Source organism: Apis cerana, linkage group LG11 (genome assembly GCF_029169275.1).
Source record: "Apis cerana isolate GH-2021 linkage group LG11, AcerK_1.0, whole genome shotgun sequence".
Classification (NCBI taxonomy): Eukaryota; Metazoa; Arthropoda; class Insecta; order Hymenoptera; family Apidae; genus Apis; species Apis cerana.
In genome coordinates, this window is record NC_083862.1 from 488163 (window position 1) to 507105 (window position 18943).

Below are 18943 nucleotides of genomic sequence, written 5' to 3' on the forward strand. Positions count from 1 at the left end.
AATTTTTACATCGGGAGAGCCGGTATGATCGATAATTACACTTCGGGTATTGCTTTCGTTCCAATTTTAACGATTCCAGACCAACTTCATCCCCCTGCACCCCTTTCCCTCTTGTTTATTTTTGGAAGAGAAGAATTTTGAAAAACAATTTTCGCTCGAGGAAATATTTCTTGCGAAAAATTTGTTTCTGAGAAAATGTTTCGGAAAAGCAACAGAATACGTACTTATTGTTGTTGTTATTATTATTATTATTACATACGTCCGTGAAAAAATTGAGAAGAAATGGACTGAAAAGAGATTACGAGAAGAGATACTTGTATATCGACACTCTGAATGGAGTACGATACAATGCAGATAATAAAGTCATTAGAGACAAAGACCGTTAATGGATAAAAGCAATATCGTATCGTACTCTCCATAGACAATGCAGAGTTTAATGCCTTTCATTCGAATACTGAAACAGATCAATAAAATAACCATCGATTTGCTATATTGCTGTATTTAAATTAAAACATCCGTGTTATTAATATCCTTAATAATATAGACAAATATCTCTAATGATAAATTTGAACAGGGAAAAATATTCCGTCGTTGTCGATCATCGATATCGATAATCGTAAAAGAGATTAATCTAAAAGTTAAACGCGGTATTAAATTGATATTACGATAGATCAAACGTAATCTCCTCGCTCTCCTTTGATCTGTCACCGACGCGATAATAGGATGCTGCCTCTCGTTCGTTTCTTTTCTCTTTCCTCTCCAAGGGTTATAAATTTACGACAATTAACGCGTATCAACGTCGCTAGACGACCACCAGACGAGTCTCTCAGGTTGTGGACCTCGTGTTATTAGTGGCAACGTGCAACGACACTTAGACTCACTCCACCAAGTGCACAATAATATGCACGTCGTTGCTGAAACACGTGGGCGCAGCCTCTCTCCTCTTCTCTTTCTCTCTCTCTCTTTCCCTCTCTCTCTCTCTCGCTCCTTCGTTCGATCAATCACGGACGATAGGTATTATTGTCCCCATCGATTTTACTGGTCGAACGTACTATATCGCTTCCATGCACATGCCGATACCGGCGGTCATTCGTCTCTTGTTAGTACACTCGTGTTTCGACCGCTTTTATTCGATTAACTTAGAGATAAAAATGAAAGGAAGTAATTGCGAACGTTGAATGTCGCTCGAAGCGTTTTCTTTGTTTTCTTCGTTTTTACCGATGGTCGATAAGCGTCATTGGGAAGAGAAAAAATAATATATGATTTTTCGTCCGAATTCTCGAAAAATTGTGGGCGTTGCGTGATTCTTAAACGCCCATATACAATCATTTAACCGGTATACTCGACAAACGAGGATCTCGCACGTTATATACGTTATATAGGCTGATCTAAAAATTCTAAAATTCATAACGACAACGACGACGACGACGACGACGACCACGTGAATTTAGAAAGTAAAAAGGTTCGTCGGCAACTGCAATTAGCGAGACTTCTTAAATTTCCTGGACAATTAGCGAGTTCGTCGACGATGCGCAGACAACTCTCAGACGGAATAAATAGAGAGAGTGTTGTTCCGAGTTTATTAACTCGTACCTCGGCCACTTGGTCGGAGGTGTGTAAAAGTCGTATGCGCGAAGACGTATGCGCTCTAAATGCATGTTCGGAGAGTACATAAAAATACATCGATGCGTTACACTTTCGTACATTATTTATCGTTCGCCACTTTTGTTTGCATTAAATAGTGTATATAATTGAGCGCATCGTATTATTATGTCGCTTATTGTAAATGCAATAGTTTGTTAAAAGATTTCGATTAATTTTCAGCATGAATTAGAAAGGCGCAGTTAACGAGGATATACGAGTTCTAGAAAGACAGAGGTTGTTAGCGATAGCGTAGAAACGTTAATTGGCGTGTAAGGAGAACGAGATGTATATGCAAATTTGAGTTTTACTCGTTAAAAATTGATTCTTCGTTAATGCGTTAAAGAGGATACTAAATAATTTTTAATTGAATTTAATCTATACGTTGTTTCCTCGATTCGCTTTAATTCCGACGTTTTATATATCATCCGTATAATATATTTTCGAGAGTAGAAAGCCGCATAGATTTAGTTCTGCAAATATCTACGGATATAACGATCGGTGTGAAATATCCGTTTGAAGATGTCTTTGCCACGTCATTTTACATCATTTTAACGTGAGAACCGTATTACTTGCTACCAGTTGAATCATTTACCGTTTAAAGATTAAAACATGTTTCGCGTCCCAATGTTCTTTGTTTTTTCTTTAAATTATATTCCGTTTCGAGGTGGATATGAAATATTCATAAATTCCACCTATTAAAGTAAAGTCGGAAAAACCGAATAAACGCTACGAATTATTAGTTCAGAACACGGGAATACGATTAACCGGCATTTCATCAAGAAAGCCAAAGACCAAAAAAACCGAATAACAAGTATCATTGAAACGAATACTACTTCGAGATGATTACTCCTTCGCCTCGCAATGGAGGGGACTACTATTCGAGATTCGCGAATGGGGTTGATTCGAGATTCAGTTGAGGCGACAATCAGTGCGCGAGGACACGATATCGGAACGCGTACAGACGAGCAAGAGAGGGGAAGGAGGCGACGCTCTATTTACCGTCGAGAGGAATTCTAGGTACGAGTTCGAAGAGCGTTGCACAACCTCGAAAAAAACGCGTTTCGACGAGTGAGCCTTGTTGTACGCGCGCACGGGTCACTGGTTACGCGTTAAAAAAAGAAGCGGTGAAATAAAAAAGGCGTTTGGATAAACCGACGACCAAACTAACTGGGGCAAACGTGGCACCGTTCTGACCTCGTCCTCCCATCGCTCCGGGCTCGTTCAATAAACGAAACGTCACGGGCGTCGATCGCTCGTTTTAAGAACACGGTTCAAAATTCTCTCGCGTCCCATCGAACGAATACAAATCCGTTCCGCCATTACAGTTCGCGCTACGACAGTTACTTAAATTGCTGTGACGACGTTTCATCGACACGGATAAAATTTTCTTCGGATTCGCCACGCTTTGTGAATTGTATCGAGCGTATATATAGAGTTTTATCAGCGATAAAAAAATGGAGGGAAATTTTAGCACGGAGATTCGAAAATTTTTTATTCGCAAGCACGAATATCAGGTTGATTATAACTTCTCGTCTTCGATTTCGTTTTGTTATTTATCTTTCTTTTCATACGCGACTTTTCATAACCTCTACTTTTATTAAGGCTATGATTTAATCATATTCATTTTTAGAGCGCTAATAAGCGTGCCATTGAAAAGTACGCGTTGTAAAGAAGCCAAATTCGATATACACGTTTTTCACAAACGATCGACGATGATCGTAAAAACAGCGGAAAGAAAATAAGACTTTTCTAATTATTCGATCGAATCTAGACGTAAAATCTGGTAGACGTAAAATCGTTAATCGTGATGATATATCCAATAAGCGGTTGGACGAGAATAAAACGTGTTTCCTCGATGGCGTCGCTGCCAAGAAACGAAAATAGGATTAAATCTCAATTCGTGGGGGAGGGGGAAATTCGATACGACGAAGAATTAATCTCTAGATTTATTACAATCTATCTTCCACCCTAACCTATCTCAATCGAGTCTCCATTAAAGCAATTCTAAATCGTTCAGTTTTACAAACACCGAAGATTTTTCCATGATTTATCTTCCAAACCAACTTTAACCGTCTTAATGGTGACGGTCAAATGCTCGTGGCGAATTCTAATGGCGGAGCAGCGAGTACAATTAAGCTTGAAGGGTAATTAAAAAATTATAACGAGACGAAGAATGAATCATTGTTTGGTAAACCGAGTATTAACGATAATCTGTTATCTTATTACGTCGACATTTACACACATGTCGAGAGAGGAATCATTGCGATTTCTGCTCCGTACCATTCACCACACCTGACAATCGTGATTTACATACGCGAAAGTATCGCAACATTCGAAACTTTCTGTTTCGCACGGAAGATTGTAAAATCCTCTCTCGATTTCTTCACGTTATTTTCTCTTTTTTTCTTTTCGAGATGATCGTAACGAAACATCGATCCATATCTTTGATTTATTCGCGCAAATGTCGCGTTAACGTCGCGAGAAAAAAAACGTTATTAAACATTCGTAAATTTTTAACGAATTTATAAAGCAGTTTAGATTTTTCGACGCAGCGTGAAGAAACGATAGAAGAACCGTTTGGTATAATATAAATGCAAATCAGAACTGTTTCGATCGATCAAACCATCTCGATAATCACGCGAGCTCGTTAAATGGAATCAACCTTTAATTTATGCTACGATACATTTCTCTTCTAAAATGTTAATCTCCATTCGTAACTTCCTTTTTTATAAATATATATATTTATACATATATATAGAACAACTTTTGCCGATAGATTCGTAATAGGACGATAATAACGAGATTCACGAGATCCGTTCTCGGTTGTCAGATCCGATCTGACGGTGAATTAACGACGCGGAAAGTGGAGAAGAAATGGTAAAGAAAAATACGAAGCGTCCGCCGAGAAGAAGGTGGCGATCGGTGAGACGGAAAGTCGAAAAACTAGTTTGATAAGCAATTAACGCTCCGGGATTATATAGCGTGCGGAGGGCCATTTTCATCCTCGATGTTCGAAGATGCGAGTTTCCGAGTTAAAAAAAAATCGATAAAAATCTTCTTCTTTGACGGACGGTGGAATGCGATTAAAGGCACGCGGATAAAAAGAAAGAGCGATAACACGAGCGATAAAACCGTTTCCTTGGTTACTTTGCGATGCAATTTTTATCATTGTGATGAGGAAAATTTAATAGCCGAAGTTACTTCGATGATTTATCTATCGTTCAAAACGTAATAATAATCTGTAGTAATAGTTATACGAATAAATGTTATTCGAATATTTTAATAAGTAATTATATTACGATCTGATGATTCGTTATTTCCCACCTTGGTAATATATTAGGTTATTCGAAGGTAATTTCGTTCTTTTACATGAGTGTCGCTAGTCGAACGTTTATGCAGCCAACTTCATTCTAGAGTAGAAGTTCTTGGATTGTTCGAAAAGTAATTTCGTCTTTTCACGCGAGTGTCGCTTCACTCGAAAACGTTTATACAGCCAACTTCGTTCTAAACCATGTTATATATTTTGTTATATATTTTGAGAATTGGCGATTCGCGGTGTATTTATATAAGATTCGTTCGATTCTGTGCGTTTGTGTTTTTCGTGCGATGATAATAAAAATGCAAAACCAAAAAGAGCATCTTTGGCATATTTTACTTTTTTTATTACCGAAAAGGTAAGAATGCTGTTCAGACAAGAAAAAGTCGCGAAGTTTATAGAGAAGAGAAGGTGTATTAACGGTACGCCAGTATCGAAACTGGTTTTCAAAATTTCGTTGAAGCTGATGAAGACAAAATAAAGACGCTGTTTGAAGAAAATCGACGAATAACAACTCGAGAAATTGCTACGAAGGTGAATTTGTCGAATTCGATTGTTCACGATCGCATGAAACAATTTGGTGTTTTATTGTCATGAAAAAAAAACGAAATTACTTTTCGAATAACCTTATTTTTAACAAGTGTTCGGTTAAAAAGATCTCGCAGCTAGAAAAAATGAAATCTATCGTGAATTCTAATCTAATTTCTACGATCTAGCTTACATTACTAATTTGAAAAAGAAGCAGAGTGGATCATCGGCTAATTCCAGATCCGGTTCGATTCGGTTCGAATCAAAGTGACGATCCACGCGTGTTAACGCGATTAAATTATTTAATTCGCCTGTTAGCCCGATTAAACGGGGCACGATCGTGCAACGAAGCGTTCCAATCAACGGGAAAAGAACACTCTCGTCTAATTATCCGGTTGCAATTTTTATCATTGTATGCTAATCGACCCCGTCCTTCCTTTCCTTTCCCGCGTCCTTGCGCGGTAATTTAACCCGTCCTAATTACGATATTCCTTCGTTACGTATTCCTGGAGAAGCTGCAAATTCCGTTGGAATCGCGTGAAATTTTCACCGCCGCCAATTATCTGCCATATTTGCGTACATCTCCTCGTTTAAACACGCCAATTTATTCCAATTTATTCTCTTCGACGGAGACGTTAAAAAAAGGTAAGATTCGAGTTTTGCTCGCTCCTGGTAACAAATGATTTGTCGTTTTTCGATTCGTTACGATTAAAACTCAACGTGTACAGCATTGTTCGCGATTTATCTCTTTTCGATCGATTTTCGTTCCGCTTATAAAGGATAAAAATTTTTCTATACGGGCTATTCTTTTATTTTACTAAAACGATTGTCATTTTATGAATGATTTTTACACATCAGTGTGTACAAAGTTAAAATACGCGGCAGACACGTTAATTTGACGCGATAAATATCACGGGAAAGGTTTATCTAGATAGGAAAGGCTCGATGAATCAGGCGGCGGTGGTGATCTCGAATTTTACCCCGATGAGTAATCCGATTCTATTCCAGAAAATCCCGCTCACCCAAGAGGCGGGGTTACACGCGAAATTTCGAAAAATTGAATCGAGCGTCATTTTTTTTTTACGATTTGCTGATTTCAGGGAAGAAAGCAACTGTGGAATAACTATCTATTTCGCGAATCGGTTTCATCTGATAAAAATATAAGAACGGGGGTGTCAAATTCGAGTCAAAATTGTGTAATTCCAAGATTTATTCGATATAAAAAAAAGAAAGAGATTACGAATCGTTGAATTCGAGATATAACTATATATATATTTGCACGTTTGATTAAACGGAAGAGACTGTCCTTGGCTCCCCTACGTCCCTTCCACCAACGCTCGAATCGTGTTCGTGCGCTTATATGGGGTGGCGCGATCTCTGCGACTGACGTCACTCCTTTCCCAGGACAAAGCTCCTTCCAAAGGCGGGGGTGCGTTTCATACGTTATACCCGAGGAGAGACGGGGCCATTGGACGGCGCCTGGCGTCGAGACGCTTCTCACACTCTTGCGACAAAACGCCCCCTCCCCTCCTCGTATAAAATGGCACGAGCTCCCATCCTCGGCGTGTTTTTCCTTTCCATCGCTCCTTTTCTTCCCCTATTTTCCCCCCCTTTCCTTTTGCCTCTTTTCGTACACAAACAACTCCGTACGTGTTCCTTTCTCTGCATCCTCTCTTCGATTCTTTTTTCCCTTCCCTTTAAACCCCCGAACATACCCCCCTCTTTCTATTCTGTCAGTTTCCCTTTTCCTTCGTTTCGTTTATTATTATCCTCGTCATCGCGATCCCCACCACGAGGAGTTCTTTATCCTCTACATTTCCCCTTCCCTCCCTCTCTTTTTCTCGCCTCGTACGATGCGTTTCCACCTTCCTCCGTTCCCTCCGTGCGAGGGACTCTTTCCCTACGTGCGAATTCCCTTCGTGCAATATCGTGTATATAATCGAGCGGATAGAGGAGTATGCTTATCTCGTATTATATATGCGCGGAGGGACGTTGGAGATTGCCTCCGTCCAATCTTTTTCCCCTTTCCTTTTTTTTTTATCATTCGTAAAGTACACACGCACACAAATTATCGTTTAGATGTTCGATCGGTGATAAGCGTTGCGAAGAGAAAATAATGATTGATGATTATATAGCAGCTTCAGAGGATCGATGCAGGGATTCATTCGTAATATTCAAAGAATAAGAAAAGAAGTTTCGTGAAATTCACAAATTTTCCACGATTATCGAATACATAAGTAAAGATAAAGATAAGGAAGATTTTATTTTCAATAGAAACACGACTTCCTCATCGACTTTCCATCGGATGATGGGAAATCCATGGGAAATCCGGGCACGTTTCGTCCGATTGGTGGGGGTTTGGGGTTTTTATCCTAGCAACACGCGAGGGAGGCCGACTGGCAAGCGTCGAGACGCTTTTCAGACTGTCGCAATAAAACGTCCGACAACCCCTATCTAATACAACCATCCACTCGTTCCCCGGGATTCGCTATATTTGCATGAGAACGCCATTTGCAAGGGGGAGAGAGAAGCTCGTCCATTGACGAGTAAAAATACACTTTTCCTCGATACTTTCTCTCCTATCCGTTTCTCAAATATCGTCGAAAAGTTTGATCAAACTCGTAAAAAAATTTTAATCGAATTAATTTAAAAGGCTGGGGAGAAAAAGAAAGTTAGTTAACAATGTTTAGGATATTTCTTCATCGTACCAGCCGTTAGCGTGCGATACGATAGAATATATTTATATGGAATCATCAGATAAGATTAACTCGATAATATCCGCAGCAAGCAATAATCAATTTCGATCGAAAGTTAAATTAAAAAGAAACCTCGTGAAACGCGATCCGTATCAACAAATCTCCAACTCGGTCCAATTTGCATACACTCGGAAAAGAAACGTTTGAGAAAACGAACGTTTACAATTATCAGGAAATAATTCTTCGATTTACCATAATAAACTATGCTATGTACTCGGTTTTCAACTTTTGACTTTTCTTCGGATATTAATCATTTCCATCGAACAACGCGAAAATCAGTTCGCCTCGACGAGGAAAAAACGAGATTTTCCACGCTACTTTCTCCTAGCGCGCTTCTTCGCACCACGTTCTTTTCCACTCCCTTTATCTCTCCATCCTCGCGCGCTTTTCTCCGTCCTCGTTAAACGCACGCGTCGCCAACAGTGGAACACCTCTCCCGCGTCCGTTGCACCGAGTTTTCAGGGTTTGTTGCTCCGTTAATTAGATCGTCCGCAACGAGAGCATCGCGCGGTGGGGAGGCGCCTTAACGATCGCACACCCACCAAAGCCCAACTTCAATTCGATGAGCTTGAAACTTACTTCCATCTTACGATTCCTACTATTCCTATCCTCGGTAACCGACGATAACTTTTTAATCTTTTATTTTTTTTTATTTTTTTTAGTTCTTGGAGAGAATTTCTATTCGTCGATATCATTTTATCTGGACAGGGTAGGGCACTAGCATGTAGAACACATCTCGAATATTGCCGTTATTTGTAGTAATATGAAAAAAATGTATACAAAACTTGCGTTAAATAGAAGGCTCAGAGGAGATTCCAAGGTTATCTCTATGTTTTTTTTATGACGATATATTATGTCGAGAAGATAATGTTTCGGTAAGCATTGAAGGTCGTGCAAGATCAAGTAGTAGTAAAACAAACTTTCTTACGTTGCATTAGGAGATGTTCGAATTGGTTTTACGTTTTTAATCTTGATAAACAACATTTTTCAATGCTCCCTAAAGAAAAAAAATCTAATGGAATCAAGTCTGAAGAGCCATCGATTTCGTTAAGTGCATCTCTTCCTTTTCGAACATTTTTCTTTCTTTTTTCTAGGTTTTTTCTTTGGGGAATTCATTGAAAAATGTTGTTTATTAATAGAGATGACCTATGCCACGCAAAAAAATATTTGTACCGCAATATGTCTCTATACAAGTTTTGTATACATTTTTTTCATATTACTACAAGTAACGGCAATATTCAAGTATTCTTTTTAAATAATTCGGCTTTGATCATAGATAAATATTCTTTTTAAGTTATCTATTTTCTATTCGCAACCAAGAAAATAAAGATTGAGAGAATATTTTCAAAGAGGACGAAGATGTTTCCATTTAAAACGCAGGAGGAAAACGATCCGCGTTTTAATTGAAGGCGATGTGTAATCGTAAATTGGATGAAAATTACGAAAATTAACCGGATTATCGGATTTGCCGTGTCGATGAACTTGAAATTCGAAGTTGCATCGAGGCATGAGATGATCGTTAATGGATACGAGAGAAACTGCCTGCAGGAAGATGGAGAGAGAAATTGTTTAACAAATATACATGGATGCGAGATAAAGAAAAAAAAGAAAAAAAAAAAGAATCAAAAAGAACGCACGCTTGGACAAGTTTGAAAAATTAAAGAAAATACGGGTTTCTTTGTTATTCTTGCCGCGCTACGAATTCGTCAGAGAATTACAATCGAGAATTACGCGTCACGTGAACTTTTACGAGAGTTCAACATCTTTGTGACTCTTCCACTGAATTTTTATACCCCGATCTCGGTATTTTAAGAAGGAGAACCATTAAAAAGTATCTTTTTCGTGTTTCTGAATGGTACATTTGAACGTGATTCAACGTGAAAGTTGAGATCCTTTACGATTTACAAGTAAAATTATCTGTCATTGAGAAACAGCGATCAAGTAAAAAGAAATTAAATTGAAATATTTCGACGAAACAAAAGGAAAGCGCGTGTGTGTATATCTAAGGTCGTTACACCGAGTCTCGAAGTCATTTATCATTGTATCGCGAAAGAGTGTACACGTATAATTTCACTTAACGAAAGATATTGCTAATCTGGAAATAAAACACAATAAAACATAATATTTTCAATGTATATCTTGTAAACAATATATATCTTGTTTTCTCTTCGTACTACTTACACTCGACGCTTATATTCAAAAGTTTATTCTCACATTTTTCAACGAAATCGTGTAAATGATCGACGACGAAAGATAATAATTAAGATATGATAATGAAGAATAATAAAATAATTACGCAAGATATTCGCACGACTGATACAACGCGATTCAGATTCTCAAACGTTCAATAAATATTTTCTTATCTTCGAACGCTTAACTTTGAACAAACTTTGTTTACTCGATATCCGTATTGTTTTTAAAACATATGTATCGTAATGTGTTTTAAAAAAAAAACTTCGATGCGATATGTATCTTTTATTGTAAATTAAAAAAAAAAGAAATCATCGCTTTTCCTTATTTTAAAATAATTTTTAAAGATGAATCGCGTATAAGTTATAAATTTTTTTCTTATCGAATCTCTGTCGATAAATCCCCATTTTCGATCCATTTTCTGGTCATCACTTTACCGAGTGAGTCATAGCCGGTAATTTGTATGCGTGCGCATCTCGTTTCTTGAAAGCGTAATAAAGATCTTATGGGGCAAGAGAGCATATATACTCGGAATAGCGAAAAAGTATTAGCAAGTAAATTGCGTGCGTATAAAGCGCCCGAGGAGTAGCAAAATAAGCGTGTATCCATCATCGAAACATGGAACGAATCTCGTAAAAAATCGCGAAACGACATTTAGCAAATCTTCGTTCCTCGTAACTTTTTACGTGGATACGTTCATTCAAGAAGCAATGAAATTTCCAAATCACGAATAATCTTCATCTCTGCTTCTTCGTCTTCTTCTCTTTTATTTCTTTCCAGAAATAAAATTATCCACTGCGCTTTACAAAACTTTCCAGATTTTTTAAACTGCCGTTGTACGAAAACGATTCATAACCAAAGCTGTCTATTAAATGGAAGTTGAGCAACGGGGAGCGAAGCACCTTTAATCTTCGATCGGGGAGCCCTTTATAGCGAATTCTCGATCTCGAACGACGAAACGGTTCGCGCATCGAATGGAACTAACACCGGTGTGCACCATGCCACGTCAGAAATACGAGACCTTTCGAGTGGGCAAAAATAGAACCGAAACACGTTAGTCTTCTTTCCGTCTTTTCCGGACTCTCGATGGGTTGAAGTTACATCTAAACGTGGCGCAGCCATTCGCCACTCGAGGCAATTAAATGCGGAACATGATTCACTGGACGATCCGCGAGACCAAGATCGTGATGCAATCATCGTTTTGATACGGATACGACTCTCGTCATTTTTTTTGCGGAAATCAACGTTCATTCTAGTTTCGAAAGAAGGAACGAAAATTTTTTATCGTTTCATTAACCGGTCACCTGAATTCTATTCTTTCAAATAATCCACGCTCTTTACTTTGGATTGTATTCGGAGAGCAGGACCGATTTTAAAATATCCATTTATTTTCTCTTTCACTTCTCCTTCTCAATCCCGCGGAATAAAAGTTGTTTTTTCTTTCAATACCAATTCTTCGTAAAATCGAGTCACTATTTTTACGGAACAGTTCATTCACTGATGATACGCAGATATTTTGCCACAAAGTGAATCACCGGTTCATCGTATAAATAAAAAGCTGTAGCGCCCGGAGAAAATTTCGATTACATTTGGATCATCGGATAAATCGAAAATAAACGATTTTCGAGCTTACGTTTCCGGAAAAGAAATCGACTTCGGAGTTAAATAAACTTACTCGTTCGATAAATTTGCGATTATATCGCAAGATTATTCGTATATCTCGAAGCAAAAAAAAAAAAAAAAAAATCGTTTAACCCAAATTAATTGAGATACATATTGAAAACTCGATTCGAAGATAAAACGTGAAGTGTGAACAAATGAAAAAATTCAGCGTTAAACTACACAACGATAATTTCTGTATCACAAGTATTTGCATATTCTCGACCGTTATCGAACACATGCGATAAACGCATTAATGAGATACGTGTAAAGGAGAGAGAGAGAGACAGAGAAAAAAACAATTCATTCTTTCTAATCCATTGACAAATAATAAATAAACTTGTTATCGATAGAAGAGTGCTTTACTACAAAGATAGGAAATTACGTTTTAATTAAGATAGAACACGAGAGTTGTGTAAATGAGCCACTTTCGTAACTTGGATCGAAATTAGTATCCTCGTTCGATATTATTACGAGGCAACGTATAGGCGCGTATTCCCTGCATTGCAACTGCACGAAACTTATTTCCACCTTCTCGCAAGATTTCCTCGGATCGCGTTACGTAATCTTTGTTCATCGCTGAAATATCAGCCTCTATCTTCGTAACTGCGTTTTCAGACAAGATATATCAAGGAATCGAAATTCTCACTTTCAAATCGAATTCCTCGGGAAAAAATTCAAATTAATTTACATTTCGATCTGAATCTCTAAAAATTTCGAAAATTATTCTTCCCAAGACGCGTTTTCTCCAGATCTTTCGAGAGAATCGTTCAATTTTCACGAATCTAAAATCGCATCCTCGACATATCTCTAGAAAAGAGATTAAAGAAATAAAGGATTAAATTTACTTTGAATTTTAAGCCGAAGAGACACACTCGAAATGACTAACGATTTCGAGCGTATTATCTTTACCTTGAGTCACGGAATCTTTTTGCCACGCCAGTCTTGACAGAGGACTAATTGCAGCAAAGTAATAAAATGATTGGTTCGAGGAAATATCGTTTTAACTTTTCCACCAATCTGATCGACGATGATTTTTCCGAGTGAGAAAAAGCATTATTATGAAAATATATGAAATTATATGAAAAAAAAAAAAAAGATAGGCGTGTTTTGCACCCACGTTTCAAACATCGATCGCGCCCACGTTTTCCTCCAAACTTGTCCTTTTGCCGCATAATCGAACGAGTGGGCGAATGGGAAAAAACGATCGCAGACAGATCGATAGAAGGAAAGCTTCGCGAGCAACGCGTTTGCCGATTTGCTTGGATTGTTTCCAGCACAAGTTTTCATACACAAGTTTGAAATCTCAAAATGTTCGTATTTTATAGTAACTCTTTGATGGTGTAAAAATAAGGAAATGAACAAGTTAAAGGATAATAGAGAAGATTGCAAAAATAGTGATGAACAGCATGAGAATACTGATTTAATTGATTTGTCGAAAATTTTGAAGTACTTTAACGAGAGACATAAAAAAAAAATCTATACTTTCAATTTTTCGTTAAATGTTAAATTTAAGATGTAAAATTTTCTTATATCATAATTTTTTTCAGGAATATATTATTGAACGCGTTATCAGCGATATCGTGATGGAGACGCCACGTTTGATAAAAACTTTATCTACGATTCGCGAAACGATCACGAAAATATGATTAAAAAGATAATCCACGCAATGGAAAACCGCGAGAAAAAATATATTCGATAAGCTATTCTAGAAGCAACATTTTTACACAACTACGTGGGAGGTGTATACCAAGAATAGAGATTACAACGGTATTTCGATGTTCCAAGCGACGCCACTAAACCGATAATTTCTAACATTCTCGTGATCCATGATCTCACATATTTTCTGGTCTATTTATGGCTAGACCAGGTATAATTTTATTCGTACACAATTTGGTAACTGGTGATTTTTCGAAATCAGATATTATTACTTTACTTCGAACAGATGGAAATATCGGTGAATTTTATATTGCAATATTTTCTCTTTTAATCGTATAATGATTTTTTATAACGCGATATAACGAAACTTTCTATTATTATTTATTATTATTATTCGTTACTACACGATAAATAATTATGTTCTACAATTTACGATGTTTTTCTTAATTTCTAAATTTTTATTCGAATATATAAAAGATATATTTTAATATAGCGAAAACATCGCTGGAGCGTTATTTATCATTTAATTGGCTGTAATATAATATAAAAGTTGCAATACATTTTAGAGGAAACTCTCGAGATAATGTTGATAATAACTTATCGCGAAGATAGTCGTTTGTGCATGATTATACAAACGGTACAACACTGAATCCTACCTGCTAATAGATCCATAACAGTAAAGAACCTTGTTTCCGGATTACCGATTACGGTAATTTACGAAAACGAAAGAGACGCGAACAAGATTATCCTTAAGAAGAAGGAAATTAAGTATTTCTTTTCGAAATGGTCTGCTAGATTTCTCGTCAAAGCTATATACTATAAACGATCCTAGTAGAGACATTATAATTTGAAAATCTGTATTGTAACCGAGAAAAGAATGAGGAAATATCATTCAAAGAACAATAAAAATACTAACTTCTTGACCAGAAAAATACCTTATTGTCTGTTCCCTCCTTATTGTTTCTCTATTGCTTACAATCTATAAAATATGGTTAAAAGAAAATTGATTAAATTAAATTTCGAGAGATTTCATTTTGGAAAAAATATAAGAAAACTATTTTTAAACCCGACAAACAATTCGTATAATGTGATATATGTACGAGAAAATTTATAACGTACCTGAAAATTTTAACGGATATTCGGGTCGAGTCGGAACTGTTCGGGTAAGATCGGAAATTGTTCGAGTCGAGAACTATTCGGCTCGAGTCGGCTTATAATATTCACTCGCTTGTTTGTAAACATGATTCACTTGCACGATCTAGTTCATTTTTTGAGTTTTTGTGTAACGCATTATCGTATTTATTTTCGTTCGCATAATAGGAATTCACTTGATCGACGAAAATGGATAATCGTCCCGACAAACGGACCTCTGTTAGTCGTAGTAAAAAGTTTCCGCAAATCGATGCACTTATCGTACTCGTCTTGGGATATCGCGACGCGTTTCAGCACGCAAGAACGAGAAAACTCGTCATCCCTATCGTGCATGATCATTATACTTAGTTGCGGTGGAACGTTATCGTCCTGTGAGTCAACCGCGCAGACGAATATCGATTATCCGCGATCGGGACTGCCGGTCACGTTTCAATGACGATACAAAAATGGAACGATCGTTCAATAAGGGCCCGGCCATCATTCTATCGCGAGCCTTGATCGCCGACGTTTGTCTCTTATGCGATACACGAGTCACGTGCGCTCGATCGTTCGCGTGCGAATCGCGAACCAGATATTCCACCGCTACTTACGTGTCCTATTTTTCTTCCATTTTTCCTGCCATCGAACGTGAAAAAATTATAAATAATTTTGTTCGATAATCCAGATAGTCTGGATCATCGAAGCTGCCACTTTGCGAACGAAAAATTTTCAGACTTTATTACCAAGAATGTCGAAAAATTCCAAGTAAATGCGTTTAATCGCAACCGTGATAATTCAGGTACGATTCTTAACTCCATTTCAACGTTTTCATCGACATTAAAAATAATAAATCGTATTCATAGTCCGAATTGAATCGTCTTAGAGAGAAGAGAGAAAAGAAACAAGCGTACAATTGGCGTAACAGATAAATTAACAGGAAATAAACGGTAATTTCACTGTTAATTCCTCGTCGTAAAATACCGTTCGGGTGGTTTGAGCGGATAAACCCGGTTTTCAAGCTCCAGTTTCGCGAAAGTTCACGAAATTTTTGTTCGCTGGCGCGGAAAGCTGGCCAATTAATTTATTGCGTCCAATTGCAGAAGAGGAAGGTTTCGCGTACCGCGGAATTATACATGATGCTATGCATGACCCTAATTATTTTTTTCCACGCTTGTAACCAAGTTATTTCTTCTGTGCGCGTAAACGCGAGACCTATTACGAAGTTTTTGTTCCCGTCGAAAATCAAGAAAATTATTACGCACAATCTAGATTCAATTTTAGCCGTCGACATTTTAGAGCTTTGCGGATTTATTTTTCATAGTTTTCGAATAATGTCGGCAAGCTAAATTTAGACGTCAATTGAAAACAAGCAATTTACCGTAAATTTTCCAGACCTGCCTTTCTCTCTCTTGACAAAACAATAAAGAAACAGGTATATTCGAAATTCCATTGTCGTGGAACGAAATCCTAAAAATCCTTTTCAAAAGATATACATTTCTATCATCCTGTATTTATTAGAGATCCCAGTATATCTTTTCCCTTTTTCACTCAAGTAGATATAGATCTAACGACATCGGCTCTGCGCAGATAGGGTGCTTACAATCCTATTATCTTTACCATAGTGATCGTACTATGAAAGGCAACACCATGCCATTAGTCGTAAATATCGTTCTCGGTCGAAAATTACCGCGAGAAAGCTAGGAGACATTTTCATTGGAAACTAGAGCGACTATAATCGAAGCCACGATCCAATTGTTGCGTTGAATTTGTCCCTGGCGGAATGCAGGGACGATCGCGAGTTTCTATATCGGCCGCTCGAATTACTTGGAAGCTTTTTACGCTTTCTACACCGCGTAAAAGAAGAAAAAGGAGAGAGAGAGAGAAAAAAAAGATTGATTGGATAGTTCGGTCGATATTCATCGGTTGAAATCGAAATAATTATATACGATAGAAAGCGGCCGAACGGATGAAAATGAAAGTCTGTTAAAAGTTGCACGTGTTCAAGTGTGCAAAATTAAAAAGAAGAGATGTAATTGAAAAGCAGACGATCTCGTTTCCACCCTCTAAAATACCTCGGTAGTTAGAAAGTAAAACGCCTCTTTTTTTTTTTTTTAAATCGATATTAGAAAGCAAAGTGAAAGAATAATACTTCGTTTCGTAAGGATCGTAATTTTTTCTCAAGTTCATTTTTATTTCCAACGGAAATACCTTTTTCACCATTAAAAACGAAATTCGTATATCTCCAGGGATAAAGATATTCGTTCGCAATTTGTCGTAAAACTGGTATATAAAAAAAAAAAAATAAATGAATAAAAATGGAAAAATTTGTTCAAAAATAACTTCCAAAAATATTCCACGAGGGGAAAAAGAAGTTGGTTCCCGTTTGAAAATGGAGCGAGAAAAGTTCATATCTCTCTCTCTCTCGCTCCCCCATCGAATGAGACGTTCTCGCGAACAGCTCTATCCAAGAATAAAATGTTCGTCTCCGCAACGAATCGTGCAGAACGCGGCGTGGTTCAGTTTCGTCGGTTGAAGACCGAGGTTTGTACAGAATGTTCTAAGAAATACGATTCTAAAAAAATCTCATTGAAGCTTATTTCTGAACAATTTAATTTTGCGCTAGATTCACAACTCGTAAAACTTTCACGTTTATTTTAATCTCCTTTGAATTTTCTATTCATACGTGCATTCGTGCACAAAGCGCGCGAATTTTTCTGTCTTTGAAGAAGCACACTTGTGCACGCGTTAGAGTGGAGGAATCGTGAATTAGATTCACGTAGTAGCACACACGTGTTCGTGGCTACATCGTTCCTGTCCGTGATTCTCGTGCGGATCGATAAACTCATAAATCCGAAACGCAGCTGCGAAACTATGGCCAAACACGTTTCCAAGTTTCCAACAGCGCCAAGAATAAAGAGGAAGCCACTCGAATGCGAAATTCCTATCCCGTCGAATTATTTATAATCCGTGGACTAAAAATTTGAAGAATATCGTGACGAAGAGAAAAAGAGTTTTTCCATTCGGTAGGGATATTTTTATTACGAATGTCATAAAAAATTTTCCAACAGAAAAGTTATGTAACATATTTTTAGGTTAGGATATTTGATTAATAAAGAAAATCAAGTTCGTTGAAATATATTAAAATAACGATTCAACTAAATTTTAATTACGTACGATTATTTTATAATTAATACTAGAAGGAGTTTCTAATGTGCGAACAGTACTTTGGAATCGATTTTGAAGTTTCGACGAAAAGAAGTTTAACGAGTTAAAACTTCGACGCTTTTAAGGTAAAAGACTGCTTGAAATTAGGTTATGTTATTCGGAAAAGATTCATGGATCTCGAGCTATCGAAATATATCTTTAAAAATACTCGATTTTGAACATTTTTTATATTTTAGAAGAAATTTTACCTTCGTTGATTTACTATTTGAAAAATAACGGAGATTTGTTATCTTTTTTCATAAATTGTTATAGATTGCCACTCAATCGAAACTTCGTGTAAATTATATGGAAATAAAATATACAGGATGTGCGATATGCGGGTGTAACGGTATTCGAGATGTTTCAACCGTTCGAAATAATTGGTGAGAAAGAATTAATACAAATAAAATTGATTGCATTTAATCACAAATAAATAAAATTTTCGAAAAACTCGAACAATTGAAGGCAATTCTATATTTTTGGAAATTTGCAAATCTTAACAAAATTCCGCGAAAGCGATAAATACATGAAATAGAAAAACGGACGGATGGATTTCTAAAAGCGAGAGATTCCGCGATTCCACGGAGCATAGGAAGCGAACGGTGCCTAGGCTCGTGCATTGTCATCCGGAAAAATGTAATTCAAAGATGTCGCGGTAGGTAGAAAAAAGATCAATGCCTGTTTGTTCGTTGAATAGGCGAAGGAGCCTTTGTCAAGAACGAAAAGGAACATTTCCTCGGTGTTGGAAAGGTATATACCTGCTCTACGTATTTTCTTCCGTTTATTTTCCAGCCCGATATACAAGAGTGGTAGCACAGCTGCAAGGTAGCATAACAAGACGATGATCGTAAATACG

The 18943-nt window shown here is 37.2% G+C and overlaps 1 protein-coding gene and 1 long non-coding RNA gene across 14 annotated transcripts in view; one reads left to right on the forward strand and one right to left on the reverse strand.

The window, feature by feature from the left end:
* The window catches only part of LOC107998540 (F-actin-monooxygenase Mical), a 52398-nt gene that overhangs the window by 25944 nt on the left and 7511 nt on the right, over positions 1 to 18943 (reverse strand). Inside the window, exon 1 of one of the 13 annotated variants that reach the window (XM_062081116.1) lies at positions 14872 to 16750. The exons of the other annotated variants lie outside the window; for them this stretch is intronic. The gene's annotated coding sequence lies outside the window, so the exon portion shown is untranslated. Of the gene's footprint in view, positions 1 to 14871; positions 16751 to 18943 lie in introns of those variants that run through there. 13 annotated transcript variants of the gene reach the window in all.
* On the forward strand, positions 17975 to 18627 carry LOC114577644 (uncharacterized). Its single transcript, XR_003697880.2, has 2 exons — positions 17975 to 18173; positions 18361 to 18627. It is a non-coding gene; the product is annotated as an uncharacterized LOC114577644 (long non-coding RNA).